The sequence below is a fragment of the Stegodyphus dumicola genome, chromosome 7, assembly GCF_044657685.1.
Source record: "Stegodyphus dumicola isolate Sdum_Otavi_A_Nest chromosome 7, ASM4465768v1".
NCBI lineage: Eukaryota > Metazoa > Arthropoda > Arachnida > Araneae > Eresidae > Stegodyphus > Stegodyphus dumicola.
The window spans coordinates 188,764,132-188,783,679 of NC_140774.1; the positions used below are offsets into that span (position 1 = coordinate 188,764,132).

At 37.4% G+C, this 19,548-nt stretch overlaps 1 protein-coding gene across 1 annotated transcript in view; it reads left to right on the forward strand.

The window, feature by feature from the left end:
* The window catches only part of LOC146996591 (pyrokinin-1 receptor-like), a 276,699-nt gene that overhangs the window by 248,179 nt on the left and 8,972 nt on the right, over positions 1 to 19,548 (forward strand). The window lies entirely within an intron of this gene.

The following is a 19,548-nucleotide window of genomic DNA, read 5'->3' on the forward strand; positions in this document are numbered from 1 at the left end:
TTAAATTCATCCATTCTAATGAGAATGCACTATCGAAGTAAAGCACTATGTTTTTACCTAATTTCTGAGTAAGCTATTCGTACGAATTAAAATAATTCTTGCATTTAAACTTGTATTCCAAATTAAAATTTACTTGAAATTAATGTAGATAATTACTGAGAGAATTAGATTTTTGTAGCGTAGTTTACGTGAGATGAGATCACTTGGGGTCACGTGATACGAACCCGCGAATGAGGATTTTGAACCATGAAAGCATAGTAAATTCTTAAATGAATGTCTTTTTACAAATTTATTGTCTTTATTTATTGGCATTTTACAAAATTTTAAACGACATTAAAATGTTTATGCCTTCAGAATAAAAAATTCTTAGTACTAACATTCGTTAACATTTTTTATGTGCATACTGTATGTTGTCGCCAACAAATGTTATATTAAAAAGTTTCGACACCAAGGTTAAATAGTTTTACTTCTAGGTACCATGTTATATCTGAAATTCCTATTTTGTTAAATGTTAAATATGAAACTACTTGCCGTTAAAGGTAGTAATCGTATAGTGAAATGTGTACAGCATTTTTGCGTTGTGAAAAAAATGCATTCCGGGACCGCGCCGTGAGAGGATCGAAAACATAAAACATATACAAGATATAAAGGAAAAGTTCATATTAAATATATAAAGAAAACATACTGTAAGAGGTTCCAGATTAAATATCAGTTTATTCAATTACAACACAATAAGAAAAATCTTAACCTCATCTGAGAGTCTGTTCATTTAAATTCATAAAAAAACTTAAGGTTTGTCTGGTGATTTAAAAGAAAGGAAAGGGAAACAATTTATGGCCTGAGAGTTAAATTTTAGATTCGACGTTGTTTTTACTGCTAAGGACGTTTTTGAAAAAACTTGCCTAAAGTTCCAACACACCAAAAAAAATAATACTTATCTTGAGTGGACATCTTGAAGTGGAGGAGAGCTCATATCTTAGCTCTATCCTTACGTCACTTGGCAAATCCGCAAGACAGAGACTCGAACGGCACGACAATAAATTACATCAGCTATACCGTCAAATCTTACGCCTGCTACTGGTTTCCATAGAAGAAAATTATTCCCACTGGAAGCAAGAGAACAGCTTACACCGCACGGCTGTCTGCCTAGACTCTCAACTCCACCAAGGAAAACGGAGACAATTAAGCTAGGCATTTTAGAGAACGGCTAACGCAGGCTTCCAGTTGACTAAGGTGACATAATTCCTTCTGTTTTCAAGTCGGAGTTCAGAGGACATCGTCCTGACTTTTGCCGATACAGATAGAGACCCAAGTCTCTGTTAATTTTTTTGTTATTCGCTCAACAGTTTTTTTTTCTTCGCATTTTTGAGAAAACCCGCGGCCGGGGAGCATAATTGCCGCTCCCCGCCGGAAGCACTGCTCGATGCCGACTAAATCTTTTCCTTTCTCCTTCGCAACACCCACAAGTTTTTTCTCAGTCTCCGTCAACAAGTCCGTCAAGCCCGAAAGTCAGCGAATCCAAGCAGTGAGTGCCTAAGCGAGTCAAGAGTAAGTGTGTCTCGCCTCTTAACCAAACGCGGCCGGGGAGCATATTTGCCGCTCCCCGCCGGAAAACATCCCGCTTCGTAATTACATTTTGTCCAGCAAGCCCGAAAATCAGCGAGTCAGTCAGAGAGTGCCTAAGCGAGTCCAGAGTAAGTCTGTCTCGCCTCTTAACCAAACGCGGCCGGGGAGCATATTTGCCGCTCCCCGCCGGGAAAACATTTTTCTTCGTACTTACATTTTGTCCAGCAAGCCCGAAAATCAGCGAGTCAGTCAGAGAGTCAGCCAAAAAAGTAAGTGTGTCTTCAACTCGAATTTCCTTCGTCTCCTTCCCAAAACGGGCTCCCACTATGGCTTCACTTATCGCCCCCTTAATTATGGCAAAATCTTCGTTTTCAACTCCAGAATGCGGAAATAAGGGTGATCGCGCATGCGCGCCCTTCTTTACTTAGCCAACAACCGGACCCTCAATCGCCAAAAACCTGAATGACTTACATTGAAAGACAAGTAGCAACCTTTGACCTTTCCGTCACGTACTTTCCTCTCTTAAGGTCAACTAACAAATGAAAATTCTTTCTCGAACATTCTAAAGCGCGCGAAATCATGACTTGGCGAAAATTGCCTCCCTTTCCCTGCTTCTTTCACAATGAATAAAAGTTTGTACAAGATTTACAAATAGAGGAAAATAAATAATACTCTTTTAAACTAAATAATATTTCCAGAAGCATCTGTTTTTCCCCAAAATTAAAGCCTTAAATTAAATAATTCAGAATCAAAATAAAATTTAAATTTCCATAAATCATAAAATCATTCACCTAATTTTCATAACGCTATCCGGTAATTTCTCTACATAACACAAAGTCTGCTTGGCGAGATTTGCGACGGCGAAACGGAAAAGTACCGATTTTCGAACTTGTATTTATTAAATAACTTCAAATTCGTTCCCAAAATTTTAGAATTAGGTATCCATAAAATGTAATTCATTTTAATAACTATTACTTAACAGTATTTACTTCGCTGGAATTTTAAATTATTTCATTGTATTTGAACGAAAGGCAACAAAAATGCCCGTGTTCAACAACTTAGAATAGGGTCCGAGGGCAGATTATGAGGCTTGCTCTGGAAACGTTGCACAGAGTTAAGTTGAAATCAATGTAGCCTCTAAGGGGCTAATTGTTATCAACATAAGCCAGGGTAAAGACTTGTTTTTTAGAAGAAAAATTGTTTGAATGTGTAATAATTTCTCGCAGCGCTGAAGTTACCCCATTTCGAAAAAAATCTGCGTGACCACATGACACCACGTGACTTCCTTACACAGTCTATTAAATTCTACACAATTTTTGTTGCATTTCATTTAAACTTATTTCCTCAAATTATTCTAAATTAACAGGTCTCTCAACGAAAATTGAAAATGATATAAAAATTACAAGTTGTGAAGTAAAATAATCTGGTCAATTTTTGTCTTACGGGAGTCGAAATTCTTATAATTTTATTTTTTCATAACTTTCCAAATATGAGTATGGCAACCGTGGTATTACATTGAAACTTAGATTTATTTATTTGTCGAAAGTTATTTTTTAATTGCCATTGCCAAAATATAAATATTTTCATCATATAAAACACTTTTGTAATTGGAGGTATATGACTATGACCAACGATTGCGAAAGGAAAAGCCTGGTAAGGGTATGGGTACATATAATAACGGGTGGCCATAATTAAACTGACAGTGCTCACAGTGTTCTGTAGCGCGATCTATTTGCGAGAATGACGCCGCATTTTGTAGGAAGATTAAACAAGATGGGGTACGAAGGATTCCGCGAAAAAAAATAGTTCCAAAAGTCACCGCTAGGGGAATATTTGGCGCTGCGTAATAGAAAACAGAGTGTTAACAAATGCAAATCAATACGGAAATTACCTTTTATTTTGCATTCAAATGAGGTTCAATGTGGCTGCCGTTGTTGTGGACAACATATTGCATTCTGTGCAGAGCATGCACTACAGCAGAAAGTAACATGTCTGCAGGAATCTCCCGTACAGTCCGTGATATGTTATCCTTCAACGTAGCCAGTCCTGGACCACTCCTTGATAGACCTTGGTCTTAAGGTAACCCTATAGCCAGAAGTCGCATGGGGTAAGATCAGGCGACCGATGTGGCCATGCATTTGGAAAGTAGCGGCTAATGACTCTTTCTGTTGTGAATTTCTGTCGTAGCATCTGTTGCACCCGTACAGCAACGTGTGGAGGGGCTCCATCTTGCATGAAAATGATTTTCCCCAGGCATTGTCTTTGCTGAAGTGCCGGAATGATAAAGCTGTTCAACATGTGGCGATATTTCTCTCCGGTAACAGAACAGGTTTCCGGTCCTGTCGGGGTAATGTTCTCATAGAAGAATGCACCTACGATAAATTCCACTGTGAACCCACACCAAACAGTTACCTTTGGTGAATGTAAGGGAATTGCTGTGACTGCACGTCGTGATTTGTCATCCCAAATTCGGCAGTTCTGGGGTATTCACAGTTCCATTCAGGTAAAAGTGGGCCTCGTCTCCCCATAAGATTTTCCACGGCCAAGCATCATCCACCTCCATTCTGGCAAGAAAGGGGAGAGCAAAAGTCAATCGCTTATCATGGTCGGGGTACAGTAATTCCTGTACACGGCTGATCTTGTACGGATAGGAGTTGATAATCTTTCGTAAGATTTTCCATACCGTACTGTAAGGCATATCCATATTCCATAAGGCATATCCGTAATAAAAAGTAATTTTATTACGTATTAGTTTGCATTTGTTAACATTCTATTTTCTATTACACAGCGCCAAATATCCCCCTAGCGGTGACTTTTGGAACTAATATTGTTTCGCTGAATCCTTCGTCCCCCGTCTTGTTTAATCTTCCTACAAAATGTGGCGTCATTCTCGCAAATAGATCGCGCTAGAGAACACTGTGAGCACTGTCAGTTTAATTATGGCCACCCGGTATATACGCTTGGTACTGCCGAGTGCAATAATAGAAGGAGGTGCACAACTAGATGTTATAGCAGTCCTATATACAAAATTTCAACGTTCTAACCTATCATTTTTTTTCATTATCATCAATTTTTGAGTTGTGTGAGATAAAACATACAAACATATATACAGACGTACAGACGTCACATACGATTTCCTTTTATATATATATATATATTTCAAATCCATTTTGGAAAAATCAGCTCTTTATTCTGTCCAAAGGCACAGACGTCACGCAAACAAAATCGTCCAGATGAATTCAGGAATGTCCGAAATGAATATTTCCGTTGAAGTTGAAGTTATGATACACAAAATTTTTTTTCGGTTACAGTAAAAATATTCTATACTTAAGGAATGGATAAGAAAAGTGAGAAATTTTGATGAGTTTATATATATATATATATATATATATATATATAAAATCTGTACTAGAACAGTTACAGCTTAAGAAATTTGTGCCCATCAGCGGCCGAGCGGTAAAGTCGCTGAACACTGGTAGTTCGGTCCGAGGTTCGAATCTCGCGAACGGGCTGGCTGCATGGGCGTTTTCGTGGTTTTCCCCATGTGTAACGTGTATACCAGCCAGTTTCCCTTAGAAAGGCCTCCATGAAGGCATCCCTTCCTTTAGGTAGATAGCCCTAGTGTGCTTTGCCGTAGTCACAATGCACCAATAAGAAATTTGTGTCGTGAAATATAATTATGATTCCAATATCAGCAATTCGGAAGTGGTTTGGAATTACTGCAAAGCACATGAGGGCTATCTGTCTAAGGAAAGGAATACCTTACCTTAAGAGGAGGGACTTTCTCAGGTAAGCTGGTTCGCATACACGTTACACATGGTGAAAGTGACGAAAACGCCTATGCAGCAATCCCGTTCGCCGGGATTCGAACACCGGACGAAACTGTTAATGTTCGACGACTTGCTAGTGTTCCGCTCAGCTGCTTGTGGGCGCAATTCGGAAATGGGAATCATACTTCTAAAACCGAATCTTGAACCTTCGTCGGAAAGTTTTGATGCGATATATCTCGCAAAATTAACGAGTTTACTGGGTTGTCTCTTTAAGCACAATTTATGGAATGAAATAATTGAAAAATTATTTATTCTGAAAAATCATAAAACAGAAAAGTTCTTCACTTTGCAGCATTTTCTCAGTGGAGCACGTATTTGACATTGCTATCTAAACTGAATTTACAGAACGAAGAAAAAAATTTAAAACAAAAGAGCTTAAAGATAGTACATTTGTTATTTATTTATTTATGGGTGTGTAAGAAAAACAGATATTTTTTTTCCAATGGCAAATTGTGAACAGTTACAGTGTAACATAGTCCATTAGTCTATACAAGGCCAGATGTGGTCGTCTCTTTATTATGGAGGCACCTAATAGGTGGGCCACCATCGCCTCATATGAAGGGACGGACAGTTACAAACATGCCTTCTCCAAGATTCGAACCCAGGCCCTTCAGTATCGCAGTCAGGCTTCCGTAACTACTATACCGTCTGGGCGGCGAAAAACAGAAGTCGGTATGTCGAGGAATACCCATGGAATCCCCGTAGGGAATAAAAGTACAGCCACTAACAAAACTGTACATTATTTGGTTATTTGCCACGATAGTTGTAGTTGGATAACTACATGCAAGGCGATAGTGCGGGAGTAATGCTGGGATTTTACAGGAGCCCTTTACTCCTTCTTTATTAACTTTTGAATGGTCATGAAGAAGTTCAGCTCGCATTCCAGTTACGTCACATTACATATTGTTGCTTTCTTACGGGTTCATGGATTCGGTGATTGACGACAACACTTGATGAAGAATAAAAAAAAACAATTTATTTAGCCAATATTACTTAGCACAGTTCCAAAAACACGTTTACAGTCGTCGGAAAACTACGACAAGCACGCTGAAACAATCAGCAACACTGCCTTCAGGCTATCAGGCCTGTAACGGTGAAGACAGCTTCACGGCAAAACACTAGAGTACAGTTCCCGACTCAGTTCGGTCGTTCTCGGAGCTCAGCGTATTATCCAGACTCTACACGCTACAACTCGCGATGCACTCGACGTTACACTCGATAGCCTCAACGATGTACACTCTCGATGCATCGACTCGCGATATAGTCGACGACCAACTCGACACTAGACTGCTACCCCATGGGTCTAAGACATATCGCCCATTGTGTCGCCAAATTTGCGATCTTAATTTTTTCCTTTGTTTATAAAATATATTACCTTATACATGATTTCAATTTAGTGTCTTAGGTATTTAAACGAATAATTTGCAAACGCATTACGATTTTTATAACGGTTCCGGTTTTCAAATTCTCAGTTCTAAAATTTAATGTACCATTAATTAGAGAAATGTATGTTATGCAAATCTTATATAAAACTATGGGTCATAGTAAAGTTTTCTTTATTTTACCCAGAATGCAGCTTTTCGTTTATTTCATATTTATTCTAGGGTTCATTTTTCCCTCCAGTCCCAATCATTAACTGGTTTTTTTGTGAAGCAATATAATTGTCATATCAATTGACTAATAATTACGCCCCAAATACACTGGATTTCAACAGATCATGAATCATTTTCCTACCAACCTTTATTCCAGAAGCATTTTACGAATAGCTACCTATATCTGGAAAGAAACAAACGAGCTGTTTTTATTCAAGTGTCGTAAACGGAACGTTTCTTCTTTCATCACCTGTTCAAAAAACAGTTCTAAAGTAAAGAGCATTCCTCATCAACTCACAGATGAAACTTTAACCCTCTAAGCGGCAAAGCCGTATATATACGGCCTAGAATATTTTTGTGATATCTGTAAGAACGTATATATACGTGCATATTAAAATATGTCAAAGAAATTAAAACAATATATCAAAATAAAACAAATCCAGGTATGAAATACCATCAGAGTTTTTTACATTAAAATAAAAAAATAACTTGTTCTCATGGTAGTTTTGGGAAATTTGCACTTTCTTAGGGAAAACCCTGTCCGCTCAAAGGGTTAACAAAATAATGAATACGATAAGAAACAGAGGTGTAGACTTATGACATCTCTGATAACATTTCACATTTGGCAAAAATGTCCAGTGGGTCAGCAGTTCTTTTTTCTTCATTTTATCCTCTCCTCACGTCTTATGCACACATAAAATGAATTAAGTTATTAACTTTGTAGCGTCATTAGGTTATTCTGAATCAAAAGACATAAAAATTATCATGTGTACACCACATGACTTCCTTGTACGGAATATTAAATTATATGCTTTTTTTTTTGCATTTCATTTAAACTTATTGGATTGAATTAAATCTACTTCGCTTACAGCGCATAAACCTCAATAGAATAAATGCATTCTTTAAAATTCACTCTATTTTTTACCATAGCGACACTCTGGCGCTAGATTCACTTAACAGTATTATATTTCGTTCATATTGTTAAGGCAGAAGTGATCTGGCAACCACGATGGGAGAAAACGACAACGTGGTTAGCTAGCGGCCATGATTAGTGTGCTTGATTGCGGGCTGAGAGGTGCACCTATGCGATGGCAAGAGTGTAAATCCAAACACACACTAATTTTTATGTCGAATGCGAAGTAACATATCACACTTTTTTATCAATTTAACACTTCACCTTTAAGCTTTTTAACCAGCACTTTATCTATAGGCACTAATCTTCCTACCGGGTTGCACGGACACAAAATATATTCGAGAATAAACATACTCATGAAACACAAACACTAAGCTTTAATGGACTGTAGCTTTATTTCTTTTAACTTCTGTTTGGATGGATACTCTTGCCATCGCATAGGTGCACCTCTCAGCCCGCAAACAAGCACACTAATCATGGCCGCTAGCTAACCACGTTGTCGTTTTCTCCCATCGTGGTTGCCAGATCACTTCTGCCTTAACATACTCTTGCCATCGCATAGGTGCACCTCTCAGCACGCAATCAAGCACACTAATCATGGCCGCTAGCTAACCACGTTGTCGTTTTCTCCCATCGTGGTTGCCAGATCACTTCTGCCTTAACACATATTATAACTCGGAATGCACAAAATTTACATTATTTAAAGAATAGAATTATCTAATCGTTGCCACATGTCTATTGAAATACTATAATAAAGCTAGAATGATGTATAAAAGAAATTAAGCAAACAAAAGAAACAGTTTTTCACAGACAATTGAATATTTCTCGATCAATTAATTCAGTTCTCACTTCGCGATAAGGCAAAACTACATAAAAACTCAAAATATCTGTATTAAAAATTACTAATTATTAAAAATTAATTAAACCTTAAACACTTATTTCCTCGAAAAAATTCTAATTATTAGGATTAAGCATGATTTAATTCGCAATAATAAATGAAGGCGTTAGCCTTGTTGATGCGAAGCTAAGTTTCTCTAGATCGGCAACAAATCCACTACTCTGCTGTTTCAAATGTAAACAAGCAATGGCGGCCGTCAAAAAAAATTATTAGGCTTAGTGGCCCTTAAAAAAACTTTAAATTGTTGATAATTCTAAAATTATTGCATACAGATTTACTAAAGGCATAAAAACCTTAAACGGAAGATAAGAAGAACATAATTCAATCATTTTTAAAGCAAAAATTGTACAATTTACAAACCTATAAGAGTAAAGAAACTGAGATCACTGAGCAGGGTAACAGATTGGATATATATATATATAAATATATTTATATACGTTTGGTGCGGCCGATTGCAACCAAAATACGAGGTGCACATCTAGATGTTATAGCAGTCCTATATATAAAATTTCAACGTTCTGAGGCTACTCGTTTTAGATTTATGCGAGATACGTACGTACGTACGTTTGTACAGACGCCCCGAAAAATTCTCTTCAGAATTCATTTTAGAGCAGTTTTATAATTTTTTGGAGGAAACGAGTCTTTTATTCTGTCCTTACGTACAGATATCACGCAAAAACATCGTTAAATTGCTTTCTATAGTGGTGAAAATGGATATTTTCGTTGAAATATGCTGCCTGAAACTTTTCGAGATTACAATACTTCCTTTTTACTTCGTAAAAGGAAGTAAAAATGAGCAATGCCGTCGCTGGGACTGGAATCTGGACCTCTGGAATACGTACCGAGTGTGCTAACCGTTACAACGTGAAGACATGCAGAAAGGAGAGAGAAAATGCCTTGTATTAAAAGACGACTGGTGTTTACGGGGCCCTATCTCCGAATCCTTGTGATTAAGAATCATCATCCATTACTTTTTTTTTAGTTCAAGCGCCACTGTAGAGTCATTAGGTTATTAATTTTAAGCAGGAGATATGAAAAACGAGCAATGTCCTCTCCGGAACTCGAACTTTAACCCCCCTTCCCAAAATACGCGCCTAGTGTGCTAACCACTACACCTGGAAGGCATTCAGAATGGAGGGAGAAAATACCTTATAACTTTTACTTTACATTATTTTACAAGTATTTTCTAAACTTTTTTTATGGCGGGCACTAGCCGTTTTAGGCTTTGGCTGTTACTAAGGCCATAAGCGGTGGTCATTTTATTATGGAGGCACCTAATAGCCGGCTACCGTTACCTCCTATCAAGAGGCAGACAATTTACATTTATGCCTTCTCCGCGAATCGAACCCGGGACCTTCGTTACATCGTATAAAACTACATCTCAGGCAAGTAATCATGAAGGTAACTAATTCACCACAAACATATGTAGTATGAATTAGGTCAACCATTAACATAAGAATCTGTACAGAACCAATGTCAAACTGGAATAGCCCTTGTATGGCCATGTAAACGTTTTCATGAAGGCTCAGTAACTCCCGGTGCGCCCTTGTGGGACCCCAGGGAGTTCTTGTATCTATATAGGGGAGGGCGTGGGACATATGCCTGTTTACCTCCGTTAAACACCAGGCGTCCCCGTCCTCCGTCACCTGTCACCTGTAGTATGAATTCAAGAATTTTTCCCGAAACGTATACTAAAATGTATATTAAAAAAGTGGACTAAAAATATTTTACTCACAGGAAAATAGCATTCAAATGGTGGCATCTGTTGAAATTGAGATAAAGCACCTGTGCTCTAGTCTGCTCCTAAGTCAGTTCGACTGAGATCTTCCTGTGAAGTTGCTCCTCACTTTATAAATCTGCCCCTGGGGGGGGGAGAAGGAAGAATAAGTTCTAATTTATATGCAATTTGAAATGATTCGTTTAATCTTAATATCAATGAAATAAAATATACGATTCTAAAACGTAAATTAATTTGAATTTTTTAGAATCGATGTAATAATTTTATAGTTACATTTTGGACATGAAGCGAATAGTTTACTAGGTGCTGCAAGATTGAATATATTATTTAAATTGCTAGGGGAATAAATATTCCTTTCATTCAAAAAATACTAAGATATTTTATCCATATACCAAACCAGCAACGTTTAGTTGTTAAAAAAAACGGAATAAAGCTGAAGTATGTTATCGAGATTTTAATTACCTCACTTAAAAGCGGAAAACAAGTTTCTATGTAAGGCAACTTAAATTTACGGTGACGATAGTGTTTCCATGACAACTTTTAAACATTTGTAACAAACAAATGAGTAAGCAAGAAGGAATCTAATCTTTAAGAAATGGAAAGTTTAATAGTAACTCAGGGGGGAAAAAAATCAGGAAACGTTTTGACCAGCAGAAATCGGTCCCCGAAATGTTCTTTAATTTTTTTTTCTACCGCTACCCTTTACAATCATTATTTGTCAGTTCCTCAATAGAAATATTAAAAAAATCTGATGTGTACACCACATGACTTCCTTGTACGGAATATTAAATTATACGCATTTGTTTCTTGCATTTCTTTTAAACTTATTGGATTGAATTAAATCTACTTCGCCGACAGCGCATAAACCACAATAGAATAAATGCATTCTTTAAACTTCCCTTCATTTGTTTAACATAGCGGCACTCTGGCACTAGGTTCACTTAACAGTACTATATTTCATTCATATTATAACTCAGAATGCACAAAATGTATATCATTTAAAGAATTATCTAATCGTTGCCACATGTTCTTTTCAAATACTATAATAAAGCTAGAACGATGTAAAAAAGAAATTAAGCAAACAAAACAAAAAAGAAACAGTTTTTCACAGACGATTGAGTATTTCTCATTCAATTAATTCAGTTTTCACTTCGCGACAAGACAAAAATACGTAAAAGCTCAAAATATCTGTATTAAAAATTACTAATTATTAAAAATTAAGTAAATCTTAAACACTTATTTCCTCAAAGAAATTCCAGAAAGGATTAAGCATCATTTAATTCGCAGTAATAAATAAAGGCGTTATTTTTGTTGTTGCGAAGCTTAGTCTCTCTAGATTGGCAACAAATCTACAATTCTGCTATTTCAAATGTAAACAAAGATGTCCGCCATGTTATTTAAAACTTAACCGCGCTTAAACAGCTTTTAAATTGTTGATAATTGAACAAATATTGCTTCCAAAATTACAAAAGGCATAAAACCCTTAACCGGAAGATAAGAACAACATAATTCAATCATTTTTAAGCAAAAAATGTACAATTTACAAACATATAAGAGTAAAGAATCTGAGATCACTGTGGCGAGTAACAGAGTGGATATATATATATATATACTATTTATATACGTTTGGTGCTGCCGATTGCAACCAAAATACGAGGTTCACATCTACATGTTATAGCAGTCCTATATACAAAATTTCAACGTTCTGAGGCTACTCGTTTTTGAGTTATGCGAGATACGTACGTACTTACGTACATACGTTCGTACAGACGCCACGAAAAATTCTCTTCAAAATTAATTTTAAAGCAGTTTTATCATTTTTTTGGAGGAAACGAGTCTTTTACTCTGTCCTTACGTACAGATATCACGCAAAAACATCGTTAAATTGCATTCGATAGCGGTCAAAATGGATATTTTCTTTGAAATATGCTGCCTGAAACTTTTCGCAATTACAATACTTCCTTTTTACTTCGTTCAAGAAAGTAAAAAGGATATGTTGTAATTTGCATAATCTTTTGGATATTTGTATTAAATATGGACACAAAAATATTAGATTAAAAATTCGTTAGCATTTAAATTATCAAAATTTAATTTATAATACGTAATGAACACATAAAAACATTAGATTGAAAGTTGGTTACCATTTTTATTTTCAAAATGTAATTTATAATACACACGTGCCACCTATTTTTCTCTTGCTTACCACCGGTGATAGGCAAGAGAAAAATAGGTGACACGCAAAGAAACAAGGTGTTTTTTTCTATTAAATTCAAAAATCTCGTAAAAAAAGAACAATTGATAGAAATTTCCTGTAGTCGAACTCTTAACTGAAGATTACAAATATAATACACTTGTTAACCTTTGGTTGAACCGGAAAAAAAAGAATTTAAATAAAGTTATTAAATTTTTATTGCCTTTTTGCACAGCCTATATGTGTGACCAAGAATTTTCTTCCACGTTATATTTGAAAAATAAATACGGAACAAAAATTAAAAGTGAATCCTAATTTACAATTAAAAATAAATGAATTAAGACCAACCATAAAGAAATTGATCTCTCTTAAACACGCCCAAATTCCACACTCAATTTTAGAATTAAAGCATTATAACTTAAATTTTGATAATTAAAACGGTAACCAATTTTAATATAATAGTTTTTTATGTGTGCACATTTCATACAAATAGCCAGTAGGTTGTGCAAATGGCGATATACACTGCTGGCTACCGTAAATGCAACACCCTGAAGGAAACATGCAAATAACATGAAATTTGCAACATGTATTAGCGGAGGTGAGCTATACAAATGATTAGAATTTCATACAAATGATTAGAATTTCAGCACAGACGCACATCACGCGCGCCTGTGGCGCCACTTCAAAGCGCTATTTAAGGCTTGGAGTTTCCGACGATTTCAAGTTCGGCAATTGTGTTTTTCTTGTGGTTGTTTTGAAAAAACGTTCAATTATGCCTCGTAATAAACAGCGATCATCGTTTGATCAAGTATCCGAGTTCGACAGAGGAAGGATAGTGGCCTACCGAAAGTGTGGATTTTCAAGGAAATCGGTAGTCGTGTTGGACGAAACCAAACAACTGTAATGCGGATATGTGACCGTTGGATGCAGGAGGGTACGACGGACCGACGTGTTCGATCGCATCCACCTCAGTGCACCTCTTCACGTGATGACAGGAACATTGTGCGCATGGCAGTGATGGATCGCTCAGTCACATCACGAACCATAGAACAGCACATTCAGTCTGTAACGCATCAACCTGTGTCTGCGCGTACCATTCGACGCCGTTTACAGGAGAGTGGTCAGTCCGCAAGACGTCCATTGCTTCGTCTACCCTTGACGCAGAACCACAAGCGTCTCCGCCGCCAATGGTGCGATGAACGAAGGATGTGGACGACAGAATAGAATGAAATGGTCTTTACTGACGATTCAGGCTTTTGTCTGCAACACCACGATGTTTGGATTCGAGTCTGGAGACACCGTGGAGAGAGGATGCTAAACAGCTGCGTTATGCACCGCCACACTGGTCCTGCACCGGGTATTATGGTATGGAGCGGTATTGGATATCACTCTTGCACTCCTCTAATGCGCATTGCCGGTACTTTAAAGAGCCAGCGCTACACGTCCGAGGTGTTGGAGCCAGTTGTCCTTCCTACCTTCAGGGCTTGCCCACAGCCATATTTCAACAGGATAATGCGCGACCACACGTGCCACGCATTGTCCAAGGGTTCTTCGTCAATCGTCAGATTTAATTGCTTCCCTGGCCGTCTCGCTCACCGGATCTTTCTTCGATAGTAAACATGTGGTCCATGGTTGCTGAACGACTGACCCAGATTACATCCCAAGCTGCCACACCAGATCAACTTTGGCAACGTGTGGAAGCTGCTTGGTCTGCTGTACCCCAAGAACACATCCAAAGTCTCTTTGAATCAATGCCGAGGCTTGTGGCAGCGGTGATCTCCAACAATGGCGGCTACTCTGGCTACTGATTCTGGAAGGAACCACACTTCACAGAAGTCTATAAATTTAATCATTTGATACTTGGTCAACATGTTATCTACTAAGTAAATTTTGTTGTGATATCTCTTGTCTTTCTTGATGTTTCAATTTGGGTGGCCATATATATTTAATATTTCTATTGAGAAAATCAAAAATAATTATTGTAAAATGTAGTGGTGGTACTAATGTTTTTCAGTTTTTGTTTATATGGTACGCGTTAGTAAAAAGGTTGAGAACCGCTGTTCTAGACTATTATACAGCGTATTTAAAAAAGAATCATCAGATTGGAAATGCGTATATTATGAAAAATACTGAATACAGAAACTTAAAATTAATTTTATATTACATGGTTAATGGTAAAGGTTTTGTTTGCAAATCAGAATACAGGGATCATAACTGCATCAACCGCTGTTGTTATGCGAATCTTCAGTTCGGCTAATGTAGTTGGATGGTTGGTTAATTTATTCGATTATGGCAAAGCACTCGAGGATTATCTGCCTTAAGGGAGTGATACCTTTTGGAGGACTTTCTAACGGAAACTGGCTCGTATACACATAACACGTTGGGAAACCCATGAAACTTCCCATGCAGCTGGCCAGTTAGTGGGATTCGAATCTCGGACCGAGCTATCAGTGTTCATCGACTTTACCGCTCGGCCGCTGGTGAGCCTGAAGTGTAGCTGGAAGTGGGGTCGTATAAACGGTGTCTTTTATAAACCCCCGTAAGAAGAAATTGCAAACTGAGTGATCTGGCGATCTTGGAGGGAAGTGATATTTAAATAAATCGGTCAGGTCCCAAACGGCCGATCTATCGCTGAGGATTCTCAATTTGTCAAACGTCCCAGCTCCAGAGTAGGGGTGTTCCGCCGTGCTGAAAAGCAAAGTTATTGGAATCGGTTTCTAACAGCGGGAAAAGCCATTTTTGGGCATGTCGAGATACGATCTCTGGTGATTTTCTTTTAGGCAGTTAACCCAAGCCTTGGAATTGTTGACATCATCGCCTAATGCTCTAAGTGGCATGTCGACGAAAATCACACTGAACAGCTGTTATGGACTCACATTTCGCGAACACAAAACGACTTGCTGCGCAGGCACCATCTAGACAAACACTAGTGGAGCCATCTGTATGAAACTCGAGACCTAGCTATCTAAATATTAAATGCGGAATAAACAGCGATCATCGTTTCATCAAGTATCCGAGTTCGACAGAGGAAGGATAGTGGCCTACCGAAAGTGTGGATTATCTTTCAAGGAAATCGGTAGTCGTGTTGGACGAAACCAAACAACTGCAATGCGGATATGTGACCGTTGGATGCAGGATGGTACGACGGACCGATGTGTTCGATCGCATCCACCTCAACGCACCACTTCACGTGATGACAGGATCATTGTGCGCATGGCTGTGATGGATCGCTCAGTCACATCACGAACCATAGAACAGCACATTCAGTCTGTAACGCATCATCCTGTGTCTGCGCGTACCATTCGACGCCGTTTACAGCAGAGTGGTCTGTCCGCAAGACGTCCATTGCTTCAAAAAGGATTAAAAGTTGAATAGTTATGATTATTTTATATCTGGCGATTCCTTCTGTGTCAGGTATGCAGAGATTTGTTATCCAGTAAATTGTAAAACGCAAAGTCACATTTCATTCTCACGTTTACCATCCTAATATGCTTGACATGTAGCGGAAAGTTTCTGTTTTCATTTTAATGCTTTATTTTGCGATAAAAATTCATTTAATATTCTGAAATCCTATTTTTGTGCCTTTGATTAAACCGCTGTTATTCAATACAGGACAATAATGCTCAAGGTTTTCTTACATTAAAAATACTCAGTAAATTTGCATCATTTTCATTCAGCTCTTAAATTTTCAAACAATTCCAAACCTAAATGGAAGTCTGAAACCTTCGGTGAGAGTACTAAGGGGTTAAAGAACTATAATTGATTCAGCTCCACTCTCCAATGAAAGAAACTGTTATATCATCATTTATGATGAACGATTTTGCAAAAGGTTATTGTTTAAGATGCAACTAATAACTGTTATCAATCCAGATCTTAACATAATCTTTTTAACTCCATATATATATATATATATATATATATATATATATATGTGATGTACCAGCTTTTGTCCAGAATAAAAGATTGGTAAAGAATCATAAAATGTAGTCGTAGCTTAAATTATGAGACGATAAGTTTAAAAAAACAGGATCCATTTATTATTATTCAGGAGAAATAGCAGTTACAAAATCATATATCCGGAGTAAATAAAAAGAATTACTAATAACTGTTTGTATGAAGTTTACTGCATCGTGACATTTAAGAAAAAGCCCCGATATTCTTTTGCGAGTCTTTTTATAGCCTCTGGAAAGGCGGAGCCTCCAAGAAATGACGTCAGCTTCGTCAGCCAATCCAGTTCGCTTTAAATATTTCCAGAACGTTATAAAACTGTACGTGTAGAAAAGGCGGGAAAAACAACTTGACTACGGGGCTGTGGATTTAATTCCACGTACTTTCAAATAAGAGAACGTCGCCATTAAAAATGAAAAGAACATACAGTTAGAATTTTAAGTGTATTCTTGACTATGGAATTTTATTATTACATATATATATATATATACACTATATATGTATATCCTATGTACAATGACTACAGAACTGTCATGATCAACAGATATATCCGTTTTTCTGATGCTCTTCTCTATTACTGCTTCATCACCCAGAGTCCATTCACCAAAAATCCACAAGCAGGACAGTTAGCACGACGAGAACAGTTACTACGTGGATAAAACCATTTTTTTTTATTTAGGGATGCTCCTCTGCCCAAGAAGGATAGTGGTCAGTGACGCTGACTACCATTCAGAAGGGCCTGCTTTGAATCTCGGAGAAGGCAGGGATGTTTGTAAATGTATAGTGCCCGTACGGCATTGGGGTCATTCTAAATATGCAGGTTACAGGTTACAGGTTACGGAGGACCGGGACGCCTGGTGTTTAACATAGGTAAACAGGCGTATGTCCCGCGCCCTCCACTATCTAGAAACAACAACTCCCTGGATCCCGAGGAGGCTGCACCGGAAGTTCATTTGGATCTTAAATAAATTTGCTACATGGCCATACAGGGGCTATAACTGATGTAAGACATTGTGTGGGAACGTAGTACATATGTTATATATAAAAATTACAAACAGCTGTTACATAAAACACATTAATATACACATTAAAATTGATTAAAAATATGACATGGAACACATAATGCACAAATTACACACACAAAAAAAATAATAAATAAACACAAAGAGAGAAAAAAAATATCACATATAAACAAAGACCATTAAAAATTCAATATACATAATGCGCTGTGCATAATGCAATACGGGAATGCGTTTAAGTGATATGTAACAAATTGATATGCATATAGTAAGGGTTACTTATGTTAAAGGTTGTGCAGTATGCAAGTACATAGTTTATGCGAAATGCATAGTACAAAAGAGAAAATGAAATACATGCAAAGTACATGGTGTGCATAATACAGATTGCAAGCACATAATGCAGATAATACAGATAAACAACATACATACAGAATACAGAGTACTTTGTGCGTAGGACAATACTGTTACATGATACGTGGGATTACTTAAAACTAATTAATATACTATACATGATACATATCTTTTGGAGGTGCATAATGCGCAATACAAATAAACTACATACATACAGGATACATAGTGCACTGTGAGTAGGACAATACTGGTACATAATACTTAGGATTATTTAATACTGATTAATATACCATATACAATACTGATTGTTATGGAGATACTACGCTTAATTTGATATGCAGATAGTGATTGACATAGATTATGCACAGTACATAATGCAGATTGTTGAACATAATACAGCTCTTACATAATACATGATACAAGTCGCAGATACATTATAGTCACCTACACTGTGTGTGATACAGGTACATACTTCATAATACAAATTGCGGGTTATGCGGGTTACATAATACAGATTGTTATAGAATTAATATGCTTAATTTTAAATGCAGATATTGATTGACTTATATGGTATGCATACCGGATCAATTGCATGTACTACAAATTAGATATACGTTTGGGTCGCATATGTTCCAGTTGCAACTTGATACGAAATTGGTACATTATACATAATACAGATTGCAAGTAGTGATGGGCAACTTCGGTACATTCTTGTACCCGGTATGAGAGTAACGGGTACAGACAAGTACCCGGTACAAAATATCCGTTACTCAAGTAACCGTTACTTTGAAAAGTACCGAAAACCGTTTTCAAATACCGAGTACCCAAGTAACGATTTGGAGTACCGAAGTAACGAAATACCGGAGTAACGGTTTGCTGTACCGGAGTACCCTAGTAACGGTTTACTGTACCGGAGTACCCTAGTAACGATTTGGAGTACCGAAGTGCCCTAGTAACGATTTGAGTACCGAAATATGCATCTAACGATTTTGCGCACTGAAAGAACTCTGCCACGTCACCACGTGTTTGATTTTATCTGTACGGAGTAAGATTTTTGAATATCAGAAAACATGTCAACTACGGAAGTGTCTGAGGAGCAGACCATTCACGGACACAAGGAGCGCATATCACCATTTCACAAATACAACCAGATACTACTGTCCTCGTACCAAAACCGAAGTGAGCTGAACCCTCATCGATCCTCCTGTAACGGATACCGAAATACCGAGAAGAGACGCATATTTTCGTTACAAAGTAACGAATACCGAAAAGCACCCGTTTCGGTACAGAAGTAACGAATACCGAAAAGTATCCGTTTCGGTACAGAAGTAACGAATACCGAAAAGTGCCCGTTTTGGTACAGAAGTAACGAATACCGAAAAGTACCCGTTTTGGTACAGAAGTAACGAATACCGAAAAGTACCGATTTCGGTACTGAAGTAACGGGTACTTGGATGTACCGATTTTCAGTATCCGTTACAACTAAGTACCCGTTACAAAAT